The sequence below is a fragment of the Rhinichthys klamathensis genome, unplaced genomic scaffold (genome assembly GCF_029890125.1).
Source record: "Rhinichthys klamathensis goyatoka isolate OS25496 unplaced genomic scaffold, OSU_Roscu_1.1 h1tg000079l_1, whole genome shotgun sequence".
Classification (NCBI taxonomy): domain Eukaryota; kingdom Metazoa; phylum Chordata; class Actinopteri; order Cypriniformes; family Leuciscidae; genus Rhinichthys; species Rhinichthys klamathensis.
In genome coordinates this window covers 3,693,593-3,708,323 of record NW_026606621.1, presented here as the reverse complement: position 1 = coordinate 3,708,323, position 14,731 = coordinate 3,693,593, and the positions used below count along the sequence as shown (strand labels likewise).

General features: G+C 41.7%; 1 protein-coding gene across 1 annotated transcript in view; it reads right to left on the bottom strand.

Moving 5' to 3' along the window:
• Positions 1 to 14,731, bottom strand: part of il1rapl2 (interleukin 1 receptor accessory protein-like 2) — a 524,364-nt gene that overhangs the window by 375,355 nt on the left and 134,278 nt on the right. The window lies entirely within an intron of this gene.

The window sequence follows — 14,731 nt, the reverse complement described above, 5'->3', positions numbered from 1 at the left end:
ATATTTAAATCTTTCAATAAAGTCTTTCTCCTGTAACAAACGAACATTCAATTTCCAGTAAGGACTTTTGCACTCAGTCTGTGTCAAAGTCAAATTACACGTAACAAAATGATGGTCTGAAAAACAACATGGTACAACGTTTGCAGCCACAATCCTATTATTAGTTTTTTAACAAACATAAAGTCTATCTAATCTTGCTGCACTTATTCTCTCTTGTGAAACTTTTAAGTATATTGTTTGACTTTTACATTCCTCTCTCTCCACACATCCAACAAATCATTTTGAATGAGAATATTTTTTAACAAAGCAGGGGATTTGTAATCTGGTTCCATATTATTCCTATCCAAGGTAAAATCGACTGTACTATTCCAGTCACCTCCTATTAGAAAATCATCAGAATTTACACTTTTCAAATATTCACTCAGTTTTTTAAATAGAATTATTATATCTGCACTTCTGTTTGGGGCATAAATATTAACAAATACAAAAGTATATTCATAAATTTTTGTCTTTACAACAAGAAGGCGACCTTTTTCTAATTCTACTTTTGACAATATATCAACATTTAGGTAAGATGAAAATAGTATGGCTACCCCAGCACTTAAATTCATTCCATGGCTTAAAGAGTAACTGCCTTCCCAACACAATCCCCAATATGTCTCATTACTCTCATCACCATGGGTTTCTAGTAAAAAAGGTTACATGTGAATCTTCAAGCTTAAGAAACTCATTTAATAAACCTCGTTTTTCTCTATTCCTCGCCCCATATACGTTTAAAGAACTAACTCTTAAAAAGTGCATGTCAAAGGAGGAGAAAAGAAACCAGAATGAAAACAGAGAAGAAAATAGATAAAAGCAACACCTATAACCATGTGAACCTATTTATTATTTTTCTTTCCTTTTAAACTTTTACGAACTGCTGTAGCCAGTTTTTTTTTTCAAACTAAATCTTTTTTGTTTTGATAGGACATTACATCCTACACTTTTCTGAAAACTCATGACTGACTTCAAGAATTTAATAGCATCAGGAAAAAACTTCAGAACATCCACTTTCTGTCCTTTTGTATGATCCAGAAAATCATTAATTTCTTCCACAGTATACAAGTCTCCAGATGATTGACTCAACTCAAAATCAGAAACTTCTGAAAAACTGTCACTATCACATCTTGATTCATCAACACACATGTGATCATCAATCTCAACAAACTGTAAACCGCTTCCACTTGCCTTTTCAGTTTCCATATCATTGCTACATGTAACACTCTGATCAGCTCCTTCTGAAACACCCAGCACTTTCGGAAAAGAGAGTTCACTCACCTCTGATATTGACATTGACTCCTTGGCTGATGCCTGCTCTTCTGAAAACGGTGTGTTCTCAAGGGAATGAGTAATCCACTATTAGTTTTTTATTTTTCGGTTGCGTAGACATTTCTTCTACTTTCTCTTTCACGATCCGAGTTATTTCTTGTTTCATTGTTTTCAGTCTCTGCACTTATCTCCTCGTTTTGCTTTCTGTGAGGACAAAATCATTTCTTGTGACCTAAGTCCCCACATTCGAAACATCGCATACTTTCCGTTGTTGCGAAGATCATGTAAGAGCTTTCACCGTGTTGTACACGGAAGGATATTTCCAAATACTTTGTCGGTGCTTTCAAAAACATGAAAACCTGTCTCCGAAAGGAAGTCATTACGCTACAACCGAGCGGAACAGTTTTAATTCCACTTGCAAATTTTCCAAAGCGATTTAGTTTTTATATGATCGCTTCATTTGTTATGAACGGGGGAGCGTTCGAGATTATGACACGCATCGCAGGTGAACGCAAAGGTGTCACCTGCACAAACGTGTCCGATATTCCAATACCAATCTCTACAAGCACATTCACAAACTTTTCTTCTTCCAAAAACACGACAACAGCCTTGTTCATTCTAGACGCTGAAACAATCTTATCATGGCCAACAACATTTCCCATAACCATAAGAACATCTTCCACCGTACAAATTTGGTCAGGAAAACATTTGCATTCATTTCCAATGGAGAAAGCCAGCGTTCCCTCATTAGGAGGTGAGGCCATATCCTCCACAAATGGATGCAAACACTACAACAACAAAGAAAAACTAGGTTCTTACCAATTCACACTTAATATTTTGACTAAGGTGAGAAAAAAAAGCCATAAAGTATAGATAAAAGGAAAAGTTTAAAGATCAAACAAACGCCTCTCACACACCTCACCGCACCAAACACGCGCATGCGCAAGAGAGAGAGAGAGAGAGAGAGAGAGAGAAAGAATTATGTTCCAACCCCAGTGCTGTACACAGTAACACACCGCAAGCTATTTACACCCAATACAAACACTTAGAGGTCATGTTCTGCTTCATATTTTGCCTGTAGTTGTTGTTAATTGCTTCTAAATAGGTGTGAAACAGACCTGACATTGGCCCAGGAAACAATAAAATTGGGCTTCAGTGTAAGTTACATTTCCTCTAAAAGGCATTTTTTTCAGTAATGTGCAATAAAACAAGAAATAGTATTTAACATAACCTCTTTAAACAACTCTGTTTTATTATCAGTCTATATAATAATTATTTTAAAGAGAAACAGATCTAATAACAGCTGCAAGGCCCTTACATTTATCAACCTTCCTCCAGAGTCTCATTCCACAAGCAGAAGGAAATGGTTATAGATGTGCAATTAAAATGATGAAGCTCCGCTTTCTTGGGTCTCTAAGTATGTATCCCCCATCTTAGTGATTCATGCAGACTTAGTGACTTGCCCAGAGGCAGATGTCACCAGTAAGATGTGGCGTAAAGGTTGTGCAGTTACTTTCTGCAAGTAGGCACAGATACTGCTATTCCTGTGTAGGCACAGACACAGTTCCTGTTACGTGTAGTACATCACGCATGAACCAAAGTAGAGTTAAAAGTCATTTTAAAGGGTAACTAAACCCCTGGTCAGAGCCTGACTCCACCCACTGGCAATATTTGAAAAATGCTGGAAAAGTGGGCAGAGCCCAGCGGAGGGGGGGGGGGTGTGCACCTGAGACGGGTCTCTCTGTAGGCAAGGGCGTGGTTAGCTGGTGCCTGCTTACATCACAGGGCACCACAACTTCCAATAGGAAAATTCAACTGCAGTAGCCACCGTTCAACCTGAAGAGGGCAGCACTCAGATGTTTTTACACCATATATTGTAGAATTAAAACACTTTATACCCAAATGTCAAAAAAATTACTTGAATCAATGAACAGCATTAATAAAGGCCCAGTCTTACAGATCATTAACCCCCTGGGGTCGGCGGTCTCGCCGGCGATACCAGCTCACTTTTTTTCTTATCAGTGCAAAAGTGACCTCAAATAACTCTTTCGATTTTTGTGATACAGGCAAGTGTTATACATCATTCAAAACTGTTAAATGTCCATTTTCATTTGTGTACACTAATAATAAAAACAAAATGTTGTGTTTTTCGTAAAATAGAGAAAATAAACATGATGCGCGTTTTGTCGTCTCTCTCATTGTGAAGTTCATTATGAAACGTGACAGAAAATGATCTTTAACTCAGCAAATCCTTGCCATCCACACGTGGGAGTTATGTCTTTACAAAGCTTTAAGTCTCAATTTTAAATGATGTAAATAATACCAAAAACAAATATTCTCTGTTTAAGTAATCCGATATGAAAGCAACGACATGTACAGTTTCTTCAGCCCGAGCTCATTAGATCTAATGTGACCACGCCCACACGTGCGCGAGCTGTTCAAATTCAAATGATCCACGCGGAGGAACGCAACGCCCTCATCACCTCTAAACAAAGAATCGCGACTTCAGCCCTGCTCTGCTTTTCGTCACGTTTGGAAGTGTTTGGTCTGGGCACCTTGGATTTGCCTCAGAAGAATTAGAAGAACACGATTTGATTATGGGAACGATTTTTTAAGGTATAAGACACATACTAAGCGTCTTATGGTTGTATATACTTTACATTGTAGCTACTAGTTAAACTGGTGCCAGACTAAAATGTTATGAAATGAGATTGGAGTGAATATACATGTACACACAAGAATGTTTTTATCTTCGATAATTAAACAGCATGATATAAAGTATGCTTATTCTTCAATGGTGAATATTATAATGTTTAGACCCGTGTTTACTGTTAAATACTGTGTTTGTGGATATCTGCTCAAACGTAGATATATATAATGTAACAATAATGTTTCATAGTTTGGAGCGGCTCGATCGCTTCAGTAGTAAATGTCCTCTGCACGCGCTGAGTTTGAGTCACTCGCGCTGTGGGTTTGAAAAGCAAAACACACCAAACATTAGGCTTCATTTTTCTCCAATCTCATTTCATAATGAATGGAAACGTTTGAAGTAACATGATAATCCATATATTTTTGTCTAGTGTAGTGTTACTGAAGTGTTCATTTTTAACGATATAGGCCGCCTGCAATCTATCTGTTATTATTTTATGCAGCCCTATACATAGGCTATAACAATGCACAACAAATGTGGTGTTTTTATATATATTTAATAATAATTTTAACCAGAAAAATCTAAAATGAATTCCCAAAATCGTGCAGCCCTATAGTTTCTCTTGATATCAGCATGTTCACATGTGTTTATTTTTTTATTGTATTTTTTACAGGGACCATGATGCCATTGATAAGTCCTGCTGACTTCAACATTCACAGGAGACTGTACATGAACATGGTTAAGTGAAAAATCAAACACCTTGGAGATGACAGGTATGTACTATGTTTCAGGAATGGCACAAGTTGTGTGACTGTTCAAGCCTCTGTCTTTAGATCAGTGTGTTTACTAATGTGCTTTTTTGTCCTTTGTTGTGTATCTTTGGATTATGTTGTGTTGTAAATAAATCCAAACAATCTAAAAGCCATTCTTTTTTAAATCTCATTCTTTGTGCAAGGCTCCTCATAATGATATGGCCTGATAACACCTAATAGGGCCATTATGGGAGGGTCTTTGTCTTTCTCAGGTGTCAAACCCATCAATATTAATGGGTGGTTAACGCCTACCTGCATAAAGCTTTCTTACACAAAACACGTCATAAAATTTTTAAAAGACTTTATTGACTTATCTGAATGCGTAATCAGGATGATTTTCACATAGTTTTGAAGCAAAAATTCTAGGCTATGTGATACAATTTCCAAAAGTCTTGTGAAGAAATAATTAGTATGGGTTTCATGACCTTATTTCAGTGACAATGTTTTTTAGTTTTTTCACAAACTCCCATACTGAGGATGGAGGGAGGAAGGGGGTTCTGGAAGAGAACGAGGAGCAGGCAGAAGAAGGCATCATGGAGACAACCAGGGAGGAGATGAAGATGGGACAAGCCAGGGTGGAGACAGGAGGATATTCTGAAGCCCCGCAATGAAGCCAATGGAGAGTGGAGCCAATGGCGGAGCCCTGATGGAGAGGCCGGACTAAGCCAGGGAGATGACCGACAGAGCTGGAGTCGGTGTAGGTGGAGACCCAGGCAGAGCCGAAAAAACTAATGAGACCAAGCGACTCCAATTGATCTGGAGGCCCAGGCGGAGACACAGTGACTGAAGCAGAGCTTGTGGGACTGAGGACCAAGGCGGATCTGAAGGTAAGGCAGAGCCCGACGGAGCTGAAGGGGTGGAGGGATGAAGCGCAGTTGAAGGCCTGGACTTCCGTGGTGAAGGCAGAGGAACGAGGGAGGCCGATGGAGCTGTAAGGACGACGGCCCCAGGCGGCACCGAGGGAGGGAGAAACCAAGGCGGCGCCGACTGGTTGATGGGCCGAGGTGGAGTGAAGGGCTCAGAGACAGAGGATCCTTGTGCCAAGGCAGAGCTGGAAACTAGAAGACCTGAAAAGAATCCGAGTTGCTGGTTGGAACCAACTGAGGAGGAGCCGAAGAACTGAAGGGAGGCAGCGGAGGAGGGCCGAGGAACTACTGGCTTCGGTAGAGGAGGCAGGAGAGAGGCTGGTTAGGATCATCAGAGATGCAGGAGACTTAGAGCATGGCGGGAACAGCAGAGACGCAAGAGACTTGGAGCTGGTCAGGACGAGTGGTGACATGAGACTTTGGGGAATTACCTCCTCCAATTCCTCCAAATAATTCTCAGAGGCCAAATATAGCTCACACTCAGCTACAGGCAGGTGTGCCTTGGATCGCTCGCTGAGGCTGGTGTAGTAAAAGACACATAGCGAGCGATCTGGGTAAGAGGTGAGGCACGCCAGGTCTAAAAAGTCCTTTGTGTGGTCCTTGAGAGCGAGATCTCATTGGTCCAGCAAAAGGAGAAATACTGCATTCAAAGCGTATTTGTAGTCAAATTGTAATCCTGATTTTTTACCCCAAAAAAAGTATTGTTAACATCAGTATTGCTAACATTTCAATATTTTAGTGAATGTAAGTGAGCTATTCTCATATTCTGTTTTAAATTTTAAATTATGGCAACTCTTGAAATAGGTCATACCATTGACAATACCAGAGCACTGAGCAGTTGAAATAAATTGAAAACTCAGCTCAAAGAAGGACGCAGTTATTGCATGGACGCAGCAAGAACAATGTACCGTAAGTGTCTAAAAAGCACGCGGCATTGCGCACAGTTCAGTTAAATGGCAAAGCTTGCCCTCTTTAACAATGCAGTTAAACTAAATGTATGAAACAAACATTGTATGAAGCTGAAATAACCTCAACATTAGCAACAGTGAAATAAGATTGCATGATTTATCAGTCAATCAGATGCACGTAAAAGTGTAGTTCGTGTTTGTTACTATAGCAACAGTGGGCTCCCAGCACATTTTCAGTAGAACGAAATAGAGCATGCTCATTTCAGTAGAGCATGTTAACCTGTACTTGTAATGATACTCCACTGAAGGCAAGTTAGAAGAAAACCCAAGTGCAGTTTATTTACAAAACATGATCAAACATAATATAAAGGCATGACATGGCATGAACGCAAAACAAAGAACATAGACATGACATGGAGCTCACCAACAGTGGTTACACGAAACAATACTTGACAACGACACATGACAAACATTAGGGCTTAAATATACAAGGACTAATGACTAGACAAGGGACACCTGTGAACAATGAAACAATGAACCAATGACAACATGACACATCAGACAAGGGAACACATGGCAGGATCACATGACTAACAGGTAATCACATGACAAAGACATGAAACATGACTGACTTGAAACAAAACCAAAACAAGACGTGACAGTACCCCACTTTATTTTTTACTGGCACTTTTTTTATTCATACTGTTGTAATCCATAATTTATTGATCAGACCTCTCACTTACCCTTCTTTGCTTTTGGCCTTCTTAAAAAACATTAAAATTATCTTACGTGGACTTACTTTTCAAAATTAGTAATAAAACAGATGCTCTCTGTGTTTGCTTAGCAGAGTGTCAAACACGTCAATTTATGAGATTAATATCATGTTTTACTCCAAAATCACTATAAATGTCAGTCGTGTTTGAAATAACTTCTGTGGTCCCATGTAGCTTCTTAACACAGAGTGAGACAGAAAATATATTATTTAATAAAATTCTATAATACAGGCGATTAGCATTGCGTTATAGATACTATATCATTCTTATGAAAAAACTCGAGATGGCTTGAAGAACACAGATATATCATTGCAATTGTGTGTTTGTCTTTATGTTTCATCAGTCTCTATTTGCATGTTATTAAATCAATATAAGGGATTTACTGAAACGTCATACGTTTAATACTTTAATGAATCTCACTTGTGAACTTTCTGCGTGAGGGCGCCCTCTGGCTTCAAGTATGAATGAACAAGAAATTACATGGGACTGTTTAGCGCTCCATATTGCCATTATCGCCTCATTTGGGATAAAAATTGAAAAATAATACTAAAGTACTTTGTAACGTAGTAACATGAGTAGTTTTTAAGCAAACTACTTATTTCCCCTTACTTGAGTCATATTAATTTTCAGTACTATCAGTATTATTAAGTAGCAATACTTTTACATAAGTACGTTTTTAGTACTCTTTCCACCACTGCATACACTTGACAGTTTCTAGCAATGAATGATTTTCTTTCAGCTCAAACAATTGAGTAACTCACAATAAAAACTATTCAAAGCATCAGATTCATTTTAGTAATCAGATAATTTAACTACTATATTCAAATAATCAAATTTAATAATTAGACTAATTTTGCGTCTACTTTTATTTTATTATACATTTGTACACACACAAAAGTATGTTTAAAAATAATCTCCTCTGATCTTAAAGTTAGGGGGTGAGCAGGGCACAAACTAACGTGGGGTTAGTTGTAACACACATGGTTTAAGTACAGTATTTCAACATATGCTAGCATGATGAAACTTAGTGTATTTAATAGCTGCCATATCGACAATATAGAGAGAGAAAAAAATCTTTGGGAGATTTCACTGAACATTTATTTAACAATAGCAAAAGTACATTTCTTAAGTAAATTTTTCATCTGTATTATTTGTTTTATTTAAAATAAGACAAATCTGATGTTATTTTAATCTCCAATCTGTTATTTAGCAGATTAGATAGTTATTTAATGCTTCACTAACTAGCAGAAGATACTAAGCAGATTTAAATTCCAGTTGTGCAGATAGGGTATGTTGAAACACTACAGTTACTGATATAGTTGGCATAATTAACTTTTATGACTTTCTGTTGAGAAACCATGCATGGGAAAAAAGCTGAATAAAGCTGAAAAAAGCTGATAACATATTAAGCTGTCATATGGTTGTGTTACAATGTACCCCACCCTATGGGGGATGTTGTCACAGTTCACTTCCATTCTTTCAGGGTAAATAAAGAAAAAAGTGTACACTGTATTAATGAAACAAAGCCACATATTTGTACAAGACATGTGTGAAATTAATATGGAAAAAAAGAAATACTCTGAACCCTAGTAGATTTACACAAACTGAGAAAGTCAAAGAGCTTTAGGTTGTGCCCTGCTCTCCCCTAGTTAAAAAAATAGATAGTTTTTTTTTTTTTTTTTTAAATCGATGTGTCCTGTTTGATTATGATACACATGATAACGTAACCTCGGTTCTCTCTAGAAGAGGGAACCAGTACTGCGTAATATCTTACGCTAGGGGAAAACCTCTTTTCCACGAGATATTGAAGCCAAAAATTATCCTTAATTTTGAATTAATGTAAAACGCGTTGCGGCAGCATGCAGACACAGGCAAGACGGCTCGCGTGCCTATTGGCTGTCCTGCGGCAACTGCAGCAGCCTATCGAGAGAGGCCCTTGGTGACGTCAGATCCAATGGAGGCGCTTCGTGCCCACTAGGTCACGTCCTGCCGAGACGGGCATGGCCTGGGCCTATAAATACAGCTCGATGGGCTGATATAATCTGTTTTTTCATCGCCGAAGCAAACCAGAGCGTGTTGCAGGCATGGCAAAGATACGCAGTACTCGTTCCCTCTTCTACAGAGAACCGAGGTTACGTTAGTAACCGAGTACGTTCTCTTACGAGAGGTTCTCTCGTACTGCGTAATATCTTACGCTAGGGGAACACAGTGTAAAATGCTGTGCGTGCTGGGATCCAGCACCAAAGTCCCAAGGGCAGGTGCCCGGGGCTCATATAGTGCATAATCACCATGGACTCACAGAGAGTCTGAGAAGAAAGGCTAGAAGCGTTATTCCCAATAAGTAGCATCCTAAGGGAGCTAATCACATCAACAATGTTCCACACAGTCAGGGTGAAAATGTTCGGCCTGAACTGGGTAACGGTATGGGTCTTACTCATTGCCCATGGAGTTCTTTTTTTTTTTTTTTTTTATCAGCGAGCGGTGCTCAAGCGGTTTCAGTATTCTGAGCCGAAGCAACGGAGCAGACAGTACTGATCTTTAGACCGAAAGTAGTTTAGCCTGTAAGGCGGGAACCTCTAGGTTATAAAACCTTATAAATGTAGACGGGGAGGCCCAGCCTGCCGCCATACAGATATCCTGTAAGGTAATCCCGCTAGACCAAGCCCACGACGAGGCCATGCCCCTTGTGGAGTGCGCTCTGACACTGCAAGCCTTTAGAAGTGTACGCCAGCGTTATGGCATCAACTATCCATCTGGATGGGCTCTGTTTAGATGCAGCTAGTCCCTTAGCACGTCCGCTGAACGAAATGAAGAGCTGCTCAGTCTGTCTGAAAACAGACGAGCGAGACACATAAGCTCTTAATGCCCTGACTGGGCAAAGGATGCTTGCGTCCTTTTCCTTGTTGTAAACCTGCAGGGCAGACAGGGAAATAACCTTGGCCCTGAACGATGTGTTGAGGGATTTAGGCACGTATCCGTGTCTTGGTTTGAGTATGACTTTCGAGTCATTTGGCCCGAATTTCATACACGTCGCGCTTACTGAGAGCGCTTGTAAGTCCCCTATGTGCTTCACTGAAGCAAGAGCCATTAGAAACACTGTCTTGAACGACAAATGTTTCATGTCTGATAAATGGATTGGCTCAAACGGGGTACCTTTCATGGCTTCCAAAACCGTAGAAAGGTCCCACATGGGAACTGAAGGGGGTCTGGGAGGATTCAGCCTGCGTGATCGTGTTTAACACTCCCTCCGGGAGGTTAGCGGCTACCATGGATGTAGGGACCACAGCTCCGGGCGAGGATGCCAAATCGAGCCCTTGGCCTGAGAAAGGAGGTCTTTCCTCATCGGTATTGGCCATGGGGCAGTGCTTGTCAGCTGCATCAGAACTGGGAACCAAGCCTGGTTTTTCCAGAGCGGAGCCACAAGCAGCACTGAGCATCCGTTTTTCCTGATTCGTTCCAATACCTGAGGCAGGAGCGAGACGGGGGGGAAAGCATAGAGTGGGCAGCGGGGCCAGACGTGGGCCAGCGCATCCCTGCTCTTGGAGAAAAACTTTGGACAGTGAGCATTCTCTTAGGACGCAAACAGGTCTACCTGCGCTCTGCCGAATGTCTCCCACAGCAGTAGGACCGTCAAATTAGTTCAAACTCCCGGAATCAAGAGCGCGCATGCGAGACAGAAGAGACTGTGCTCCAAACCTGTAGTGCGTGTGTGCGCGCGCGCGGCAGAGAGGGAGAGAGACCTTGCGTGTGTGTGCGTGTGCGCCTCATGAAGCGCATGTAAGACAGAGAGCATCATGATTGGCCTGTTTCAACCAATCACCAGTAAAAGCTCCCCGTGACGTAAGCAGACCAACTAATCGATAATGACATTCGTTGACAACGATTTTCATAATCTATTATTATCGATTTTATCGATTAGTTGTTGCAGCCCTAAAATGAAGAATTTTAAATTCTGTGGAGTACATGAACCGTACCTTTTTTAAGCGGACTCGAGTACGCAACCGAGTTTGGAACACAGCGTTCACATCATCCAAACGAACTGAACTCTGATGTCATTCGAACCCGGGTGCGCACCAAAAGTGCTGGTGTAAAAGCGCCCTAAGTTCCCTTTCGAAAGGGAACTCGCACTGCGTCGATGACGCTATGGGGAACGCCTCAGCGTGAATGATGACTGAAGTACTGTATAATCACGGAAATCGTATTGGCCGGCGACAGCCATGACGTCACCGCTAGTGTGACCAGGAAGTATAAGAGGGTGCTTAGAGAACATGTCATCCTCTCTTCGTCTTCAGGGAGGTTTACAGTTTTACTTTTTTCGTCTTCAGGGACAGTTTTACTGGTACTGTGAAGTGAAATTACACAATCATGGCCAACAAATGCTTCAGGAAGTGTGCCAACCCGTGTAAGAGGTTTCTTACAGCTGGTAACACTCACAACCTGTGCGTGTTCTGTTTGGGTGAGGAGCATGCGCGCTCGGTCCTTGAGGGGGCTGGGTGCGCAAACTGTGCGTTTTTCAATTAAAATGCTCCGTTCACGTCGGTCTCTCTTCTTCTCGAGACAAGCTCCCTAGGGCTCAGAGTCCAGCATTGTGTGGTGAGGCCCTGCAGGAGCCTCCATTATGTTGTTTCCAAGAAACGTAGTTAGTACTCCCCTCGGTTAAGAGGGTATTTCTACAGAGTGCTCCGTTTCACGGATAGCCGCCAGGTAAGCCTAGTACTCCCCTTGTTTGAAAGGGTAATTATGCAGTGTACATCATCTCTGGTAGAACCATAACAGGCCTTCACAGGGTTTGGGCCTCTGTATTTCCAGTAGGCAAAACGTGTGTAAGGTGTTGGGCATCCAGTGTGAAGCCTCCCTCAAACGACCAGGCTGCCCCAGATACAGAGTTTACTACTCCCCTTTATTTTAGGGTCGTTATGCTGAGTATGTTGCCTGCGGCCACATTGCTAAGCTATATGGATGTTGTAGGCTTCCTCTCATCTGAGAGTTGTCATGCTGAGGCCTTCGACCTCCAGAGTTCCATTCAAATATAATGTCTTTGCATAGAAAGGGGTCTCTCTCTTTGTTTTAGAGAGTTTTCTTTAGGCCCTTCGCTTTTTGAGCTCTGTTCTATGCATAGCAGAGCTTAGTGGGTTTTTTCAGTATGGCAGACCTCCTCTTCCTTAAAAGAGTCATCCTGTTGAGGCCTCCATGCAAACAGTTTTGTAGGTAGAGCTAGAGAAGGGCTGTCTCGGTTACAGAGAGCTGTTCTTTAGGCCACTAGCTCCCTGAGCTCTACACAGTGCATATCTGAGCTGAACTGTTTTTCCACATTGTGAGAGAAAGCACTAGAGACCACTGTGGTGTGAGTGGGGCAGGCCTTCTCTTCTTCTAGAGTCATACTGCTGAAGCCTCCACTTCCAATAGCCCTGTGAAGGAGCTACTTGTTTAACTTTTAAAGCCTCCCTGGTATAGGGGTTGACACTGGTCCCCCTGAAAGTAGCAGGCTAGGGCCCAATGGGTCTGGGCCATAAACCCTTAAAGAAACCCCCCTCTAAGTTGAGCTGCGGTGTCCAGGCCTTTGAACTGGCTTTGGGTCAAGTCCTTCATGTAAAACCGCAAAGATGCTTCCTCATTAAGCATGAAGCTTGGGCAGTGGCCGTAGGGTGTAGTGCTACTGACAGCCTGATGTGCACCAGTAGGCAGGGCCGGATTAACCATTAGGGCAACTGGGCACTTGCCCAGGGGCCCACGACATCTAAGGGGCCCTGGGCACCAGGGGCGGAGTGGCAATCGGGAGAGTCGGGTGTTTCCCCGGTGGGCCGGTAGTGTTTCGAGGCCGCGAGGGCCGGTCTGATAAAATGTATTCATTGCAAGTTCGCCATGCGCACTTGTGGCCCAAGCGAGGGGAAGAAAAAAAATATTTTAGATAACGGAGCGTATATTTGCACTAAGTGCCTGTCTTTTTACCAAAAAGACCCCCTTCAAGGAATAGCTACAGTGGCGTAGGTCGTAGCGCGTGAAGTGCTGGAAAGCAGCTTTTGATGCGCTCGACCCGAGTTCGAATCCGCCTTTTGCCGAACTCTCTCTTCTCCCTTTTTCCAACACATATGAGATGTAAAATGTATAACCTAACATAAAGGTCTCTAGCGTTATATTTTGCCAACGAAATAAAATCGAAACCATGATATGGCTTTGGGCCTTTATAAAACAGCACAAGACTTTAAGAATAGGCATCCTGTTTGTGCTGGGTGATTTAAAGAAAAGTGTGCACTTTGCTCACGCGATCAGCATGGTTATCTGGCGTTTTCTCCTAAATAAAAGCTCAAGGGTTTGTTTCTTGCAAGTGAAGAAATTAGGACAAAAGTATTTTAATTTTCCTGTATTATAGTGTAATGTAGACTAAAATATACTTTTGAAATATTCATTTTCATTTATAGTACATTTATAGGCTATATGGATTTTACGTCATAGGAATAATTATATAAATCATTATTACATTATTATAATAATTGTTTGGCATCCTAAAACACCATTGATAATGTAATGTAGACTGAGACTCTCATAACTAAAAAGATGTTTGAGCCCTCTTTATTGTCCTGGTACAAATCAATGCTTTTTCTTTGTTCAACGAGCAGTTCATGGGTTGAAGCTCTTAATTTTGATCTCTCAAAGAGCACGAGATTGATGCATTTAACCTTAAAATGTACAAAATTTTCTTGCGGGGGAGCATGCCCCCCAACCCCCCTAGAGGCACAGAGGTCCACCCAACATAGTTTTACAAATTCCTATGGGAAAGAACGACCATTTATGAACTTTGCTCCAGCATAGTACAACAAAGTTCCTTTTAAGTCAGTAAAACTGTAAATGCCATATTAAAATGTCCTTGGACAAAATATACATTTGGCCTGCCTAAGGGGGGCCTACAAGACATTGTGCCCAGGGGCCTCTGAACTCTTAATCCGGCCCTGCCAGTAGGGGGGATTTAACTCTGAGTTAAATGTGTTTGTGCTTGCAGTACAGCCATGACTGGCATACATCCCCTCAGCATGGTGGCGTTGGTATATCGTTCCCCATAGTGTCATCGATGCAGTGCGAGTTCCCTTTCGAAAGGGAACGTCTAGGTTACGACTGTAACCACTGTAAACACTGCGTCTCTCGCCATGCCTCCATGCTGCCTGCAGACAGTCCCTTCAGACGAAGAAGTCCCCCTTAGGCCCCATCCACACTACTGCGTTTTAGTTTAGAAACGGATAATTAAAACGAATACGATCTCCGTCCACACCAGCGTTTTAGCTGCGTATTAGAATTGATCTCCGTCCACATTAAAACGACTGAAAACGCGGATCACGTGACCATTCACCAACACTGGGCATGCGCGTGCCGGTGTAAACACAACTTCATTGATAAAATTATCCCACCATGCTCTGGGTTA